This window comes from Camelus ferus, chromosome 7 (genome assembly GCF_009834535.1).
Source record: "Camelus ferus isolate YT-003-E chromosome 7, BCGSAC_Cfer_1.0, whole genome shotgun sequence".
Classification (NCBI taxonomy): domain Eukaryota; kingdom Metazoa; phylum Chordata; class Mammalia; order Artiodactyla; family Camelidae; genus Camelus; species Camelus ferus.
This window is the reverse complement of record NC_045702.1, coordinates 76,848,229-76,855,705: the sequence shown is the minus strand read 5'-3', so window position 1 is coordinate 76,855,705 and position 7,477 is coordinate 76,848,229. Positions and strand designations below refer to the sequence as shown.

The 7,477-nt window shown below is 43.7% G+C and overlaps 1 non-coding gene across 1 annotated transcript; it reads right to left on the bottom strand.

Annotated features, from left to right (window-relative positions):
• Window positions 1-7,371: 7,371 nt before the first annotated feature.
• LOC116665154 lies at window positions 7,372-7,477 on the bottom strand. The gene has a single exon (XR_004321715.1). It is a non-coding gene; the product is annotated as a U6 spliceosomal RNA (small nuclear RNA).

Below are 7,477 nucleotides of genomic sequence, written 5' to 3'. Positions count from 1 at the left end.
CTAAATTGAGGGATTATCGGTGTACTTGAGCAACAGGGAGATTATTTTGCATTATTTCTGAAGTATATTGCATATACTTCAATACTGTATCTAGAATGGACAAGATATCATGAAAACAAAGTAGCAAAAATGCAGTTGAGGTTAATTTGTTCCAAAACAGTGACTGCGCGTCTCCCTGATGTGATCTTCTAAGAACTGAACTTGGCCTTTCCCCGGCCCTCTAGAAGCTGGATAACCATCAGAACTTGGGTTACGGGTTGGAAATAATTCTGCGAATAGCCCTCCTGGCTTTCCCACACGTCCTGTCCCCAGCCACTTCCTAGAAGCTCAGGATGACTTGCAACAAAAGTTTTTCATTTACTTCCGGTGTTGATCCAGTCTAGAAAGAGGGCCTCCTGCCAGGAACTTAGCAACAGTAGCGGCAGCAGTTGTAACTGGCAACAAACAAATTTGACAAACACTATCGCATCTGATTTCACAGCAGTCCTGCGGGGGAAGGCTAGTAGAATGGTCTCCATTCTGTGGATTAACAGACTGAGGTTCAGAAGAGTGAAGCTGGACAAGGAGAGAGCAGGCCCTTGAAATTCAAGTCTTCCAGCTGTAACTCAGTTCAAGGATACGGACCGTGATATTCAAAGAGATTATTTCCCCTGCCCAAGTTATCTCAACTAATCAGTTGCAGACCCTGAAGCTGACTGTTAAACAACTAACGGAACCAGAGAAATCTGCCTCTCAAATGTTAAGGAGCCTGGGGGTGAGAGGGAATGGCTCGGTGGTAGTGTGCATGCTAAACAAGCATGTGGTCCTGGGTTCAATCCCAGTGCCTCCATTAAAATAATAATAAGATAAACCTAATTACCTTCCCCCACAAACAAAACAAGAACAAAAATGTTAAGGAGTCTGAACCTGGGTAGTTGGTGTTGCTTCCAAAGGCTTCCCATGGGAGTTGGAATGGCTTGGCTTTCATGCTCAAGAGAGCTCATTGGTGACAGAAGGGGCATGTGGATTTCAACTTGACATAAGAAAGAGATATCTAATGCTCACAGGCATCAGTCAGATACCTCAATCAGATACCTCACAAGTGGAGAGATGGTCGTGCAGAGATGGCCTAAACACGTAGGCCGTGCAAGGAGTCCCAAGCCACTTGTGGGCTCAGAATACATCTCAGGTCCCTTCCAGGCCCAAGGTTTCCATAAATCCTGGGAGAAGTGGGAGGAGGTGGGGAAGGGGTGGGAGAGGCCCTCAAAGCAGAAATAATGATTCAGCGAGGACGATGGCTGCATTTTTACTCTGGATAGTGAACCAGAGAATAAAGAACATATACTCCTTTATTTTCTGAGATCCAGGTAGGGAGATGAAGGAGAATGGAATAAGAATATACCTGGAGCTGGAGACACAGAAGAATGAGAGGGGAATAAGTTGGGAGGAGGAAAAAAGAAACATGTAACATTTCCTTAGAGAGAACCATCTGGAGGCACACCACACCTCAAACCTGATAATACTTGATAAACTCAACCCCAAGTATTCCATTAAAATAAGAGGAAGGTATTACCTAATTGAAAAAATTCAAAAATCCATTTTAAGTTCATTTCTTCACTCCGCCCATGCAGAAATATCTAACCAAGCATTATGACTGCTGCTATGAGCCGGCTGAATTGTGTCCCCTGATAAGATAGTTACATTGAAGTCCCAACTCCTAGTACCTGAGAATGTGACTTTACTTGGAAACAGGGTCTTTACCGGGGTAATCAGGTTAAAATGAGGTCATTAGGGTGGGCGTAATCCAGTATGACTAGTGTCTTGATAAAAAGGGAAATCTGGACAGAGACAGACAGACAGACAGACACACAGGGAGAATGCCAGTGAAGATGAAGGCAGAGAAGACAAGACACCTAGGACTGCTAGTAGCCACCAGCAGCCAGGAGGCGGCTATGGAACAGATCCTCCTTCAAAACCCTCAGGAGGAGCCAACCCTGCAGACACCTTGATCTTGGACTTCTAGCCTCTAGAACTACGACACAATAAATATCCGTTGTTTAAGCCACCCAGTTCCTGGTACTTTGTCATGGTCACCCTAGCAAGCTAACAGAACTGGCTCTTCTGAGTTGCACCTTTCCTGGACACACACTTTCCGGTAAAGGTCTGGAGCGTTCTGAAATTGTGAAGCTCAAAAGCTAGTCAGAGCAGGAACTTATCACAGAGGTCACTGAGTACAACTCATTGCACAACAAGAAAATCAAAATCCAGGAAGAGTGAGTGACTTGCTCAAATTTTCACAGAGGCAGAACCATGAACTAAAACCCAGGCTTCCTGATTTCAAGACCACACCTCTTTCCACCAAGAAACTTGTTGTACCAAAATGGCAAAGACAGCCATTAAATAACTGCATGCTGAGCTGCATGCATCTTAAGTGTGATACCTTAGACTGGAGTTAGCTGTGTTTTGCTGGCATGGCAATTGAGGGAGTGTGTTGGGGTGGAGGGGGAACTCCCTGGGGAATCAGACCAAAGGTACATCAGGGAGGCCACACCTAGGAGGACTAGACACATCTGCTGTCTGCAGACACATTGCATTGCTGATCTTTCCCCAGTTGGTCAGGCCATAGGACTGGGAGGGCTGGAGAGGAAAGGATTCTACATTAGCTCAAATGCCAAGAAGGAACCAGTGACTGCAACATATATCTGCACAAGATCTCAGGGAGTTCAGCTCAGAATAAACTTCCACATCCCCAGGTAAATGCTCAAGGATGGAGGCATCTCTTCCTTCTCCTCTACATTTGTATGAAAAGACAGCACTGGGCTACTTACCTTCAGTCTCACACACTGAGAACAGGAGCCCAGAGTTTTTAAGTGGCTTGTCCTCCCAAGTCAGAAGGCATTTGGGTTGGTCCCCTCCCCAAAAGTCCTCCAAAAGTAAAGAAGAAAATAACTCCACCAAGAGGGCTCAAGCAGACCTCTGATTTCTGTCCCACCCAGTAAACATGGCAAGTACTAGATAATTCCATATTTAAAGGGGCAGCAGTTAAATGGAACCCTGGTGAGTAAGGCATGGATTTGTCTGCCAAGTCAGAGTGAAGGAGAAGGGCTCTCCCGCCTATGGTCTCCCTGGGACTGGGCTTCTCCTGCTTTTGTCTCTCAGCAGGAGGAACGAGGCAGAGCTGCAGTGAAAGCAGCTCAGGAGTGGATGCTCAAGAAAGGGTGCAGGATCACCCGTACAAAAGGGCACCAGGGGGAGTCCTTGTTTGGATGATCAGACGCAGGCCTGTGGAGGGAAGCCAGGCACAGCGTGGGCACTGAGGGGCTGTCTCTCTTCAACACACCTTCCTAGCCCACTGGACAAGGCAATATCTCCCTCTTGGGGAATGTGGACTTAGAAGTTCAACTCCAGTCAGGCTGTGCTCATAATTGGAGGAAATACGGTGCAGGAGCTGCTGGTAATGGCCATCTGTACCAAGCAGGTTAGAAAGTAGAAAAAGCCAATTAGATGGATAAAGTAGACTTGCAGAGAAGCAGGAAAAAGAGACAAGGAGTGAGGGAACCCTTAAGTGTCCACGGGGCTTTTATCCCTGATTCCAGAACATCCCTAAGGTCCAGTTGCCTCTTGGCCTTGTGTTCCTTGAGAACCCTTTGGCTTGGGCTAGCTCATGTAGGTTTCTTACAGCCAGGAGTCCTCGCTTATCAGAAGTCATCTCTGAAACCATTAGCTGGGGAATGGCCAAGGCCAGAGCATTGTGGGACTCCCCTGAAAGCACCTCTCAGGGGGCCTTGCAAATCTGCCTAGCTGTATCTTTCCAGCCACATTTTGCCACCTCACATAGGAGGGTGAAATTTGAGTTGTGGGGCTGACCTGATGGTATCAAGACACTCCTGACATCATCACTCCCTATTATATTTTCAGCTGGTACATTGGCCACAACCAAAGTCTTGCATTCATTCTATTTGTCATACTTTAAGAAGGAGAGTAAATGGGTAACAGTCCATTATCTGAAATTCTTGGGGCCCAGTGTTTTTGAAATTCTGAATTTTTCAGGTTTTAAAAAGTATGGCCCACAAATGGCCAATAGACACATGAAAAAAGGCTCAGTGTCGCTAATTATCAGACAAATGTAAATCAAAACTACAATGAGGTATCACCTCACACCAGTCAGAATGGCCATCATTCAAAAGTCCACAAATGATAAATGCTGAAGTAGGTGTGGAGAAAAGGGAACCCTCCTACACTGTTGGTGGGAATGTAATTTGGTGGAAAACAGTATGAAGTTTCCTTAAAAAATAAAAATAAAAATTGACTTATCATACAATCCAACAATCCCACTCCTGGGTATGCATCTGGAGGGAACTCTAATTCAAAAAGATACATGCACCCCAATGTTCATAACAGCACTATTTACAATAATCAAGACATGGAAACAACCTAAATGTCCATCGACAGATGACTGGATAAAGAAGATGTGGTATATTTATACAATGGAATACTACTCAGCCATAAAAATAACAAAATGCCATTTGCAGCAACATGGATGGCCCTGGAGAATGTCATTCTAAGTGAAATAAGCCAGAAAGAGAAAGAAAAATATGATGTCACTCATATGTGAAATCTAAAGAAAAAAGAAAAAAAAAAAAAAAAGAAAGACTAATGAACTTATTACTAAACAGAAACAGACTCACAGACACAGAAAACAAATTTATGGTTACCAGGGGGAAGGGGATGGGAAGGGATAAATTGGAAGTTCAAGATTTGCAGATACTGACTGGTATATATAAAATACATAAACAAGTTTATACTGTAGAGCACAGGGAAATATATTCAATATCTTGCAGTGGTTTATCATGAAAAAGAATACGAAGATGAATATATGTATATTCATGTATGACTGAAGTATTGTGCTGTACACCAGAAATTGACAAAACATTGTAAACTGACTATACTTCAATAAAAATTTTTAAAAAAATAAAAGTAAAAAAAAAGTATGCCTATATATTATAAATTATACAACTCCCCCAGCAGGGTCTAGGGCTGTCCTCTAATCAAACACATTAACATTTCTCTAGCAAAATTGCACAAATATTTTTTTAAGTGGGTTAAATCAAGATAATAGTTTCATGTCACATTTTCCTGCCAAACAGGTTCAGATCAGATCAGGCCAGGTTTTAGCTTCAGGCGAGTTACTAAAAACCTTAGTTTCAGAGCTTTCAGTATTGTGGTCATGGACTATTATTAACCCCCATTTAATGGGTAGGTAGACTGATGATCAGAGAGGTTGAGTACTTTACTCAGGGTGGCCCAGGTAACAGGGGGCCAAATGAGGGTTCAAGCTCAGGCACTCTGGCTCCAAAAGCTACAGCCTTAACCCTGGTACTTGCTTCTATAATGCTTCCCCAAACTGCACAATGTAGGAGGGGATCAGATTGATTCCAGGTCCAGAAAACCACATGGAGAAAAACTAAGAGAACTAGAGCTGTTTAGCAAAGAGTAGAGAAAGCCAAAGAAAAGACATGACCATTTTCTTCAGGTATCTGTCTCCTTCCCAAATTCCTTCCCTAACTCCATTTTTTATAAGAGGTCATCAGGCTACAAGGACTCTGGGAGCAACAGCAGGGAGAAAGAGGCTCTGTAATCGAGAGACAGGAGCCAAGAAGTGTGCATAGGATGAGCAGAGGGCAATCTAGTCTTTGCCTAAGGAAAGCAGAGGAGAGCTCTGCATTAGAGGCTGGCTGTCAACAGCCTCAGATCTCTATCTTTCACTCATTCTTTCATCAAACCCTCATGGGGTGCCCACTCCGTGTACACTGTGCTTAGTGCTGGGAAATGCTGGAGAGCAAACTGCTTCTGTCTGCCTTTCCGGTCTTATACCCTCTTGCCCTCTCCTGCTAAATCCAGCCACAGTGGCCCTTCTGTACCACACACCTCCAAGATCTGCCCCCTGTCAGGACCTTTGCACCTACAGTTCCTCATTCCTGGCATTTTCTCCTTCTTGCTCTTCAAATGGTTCAGCTTATACATCACCTCCTCAGTGAGGAAGCCCCTAACCACCCCATCTGAGTGGCCACCTAGTCCCCTTTTCCCACATCACCTTAATTTTCATCTTTGCCCTTATTGGTACTAATGTTTTTCTGATTTTTGTTGTTTACTCTTTCCCGCTACTAAACTCAAGCTTCATGAGGTCAGGATGCAATGTTTTGAGTAGCGCCTAGCACATAGCAATAAATATAAATACTGAATGAATTAATAAGAAACTGTGCTTCTATTTTGGGGAATGTGTTAGCTTTGTTTTTGTTTTTGAAAGCATGTGATTATAAACTAGAGAAAATAAAAGTTGTGTGGTTGAGATGACTAGGAGTTCAGCAAGATCCACTCTTCCTTTCTTTAACAGAACTCCAGCTGGAGGTTACTTCTCCCAACATCCTTTCTAGCATGGGTTTGGTCAATGGGGCCTGCGTGGAAAAATGAGCTGTGCCATTTGAGTCATGCCCTTAAAAGAAACGTGGGTGCCGCCCCTGGCCTCTTCCCCCTTTCCACTGCCTAGGTGATGTCAGCATCTAAAGTAAACATTTTGGACCCAAAGATAGAAATCTTGTGCTGAGAAACATAAGTACCTTGCCATAGACAGCTCACTCCTGGACTATTAGTTTGAGAAAGATGAGCTTCCATCTTGTTTAAACCATTTTGTTGGGGGGGTTTCTTAGTTACAACATCTGGACCAGCACCCTGAATAATAAGTTTTAAGTCTTTTTCAGCAATTTAGCATGTTCTTCCTACACCTGATCTGCCTCTGCCAGGAAACAAGTTAGTTTCCGTGTCCCACAATATATTACATTTGCAACTTTTCACTTGCAGAAAGGAAACACTTTAGTGAATGCCTGCTAGGAGCCAGTTACTGTGCTGATTGCCTTGCCTGTAATATCTTGTCCAATTCTCCCAACAGACACGAGTCCAGTGTTGTCATTTTTTTAATAAATGAGAAACAGGCTTAGAGAGGTTAGGCTCTTATCCAAGGTCACACAGCTAGGAAGTGGCAGAATTAGGCTTTGAACCCAAGTGATATCGAGGTTGCCTCTTTCCACTACTTGGTACTTGCACCATGGTGTGCACATTGTGGCCTGCATTTGGGTTTTGAGATTTGTTTTCCTTTTGGCTATAACTGATCTCATCTCTGTAACTGTAGGACGTCTACTTTATGACGCCTTTTTACAACCCTCCATCTCTTAGGGCCATGTTTGTTTGTTTTTTATAAATTGTGACAAAATATTCCTAACCTAAAACTTACCATTTAACCATTGTAAGTGCACAGCTCTGTGGCATTAAGTGTATTTCCACTCTCGTACAACCATTCACCACTATCCACCTCCAGAACCTTTTCATCATCCCTGAAAAAATATGGGATGCTTCACGAGTTTGTGTGTCATCCTTGCACAGGGACCGTGCTAACCTTCTCTGTGCTGTCCAACGTGAGTACACGTGCTGCCCGAGTGAACAC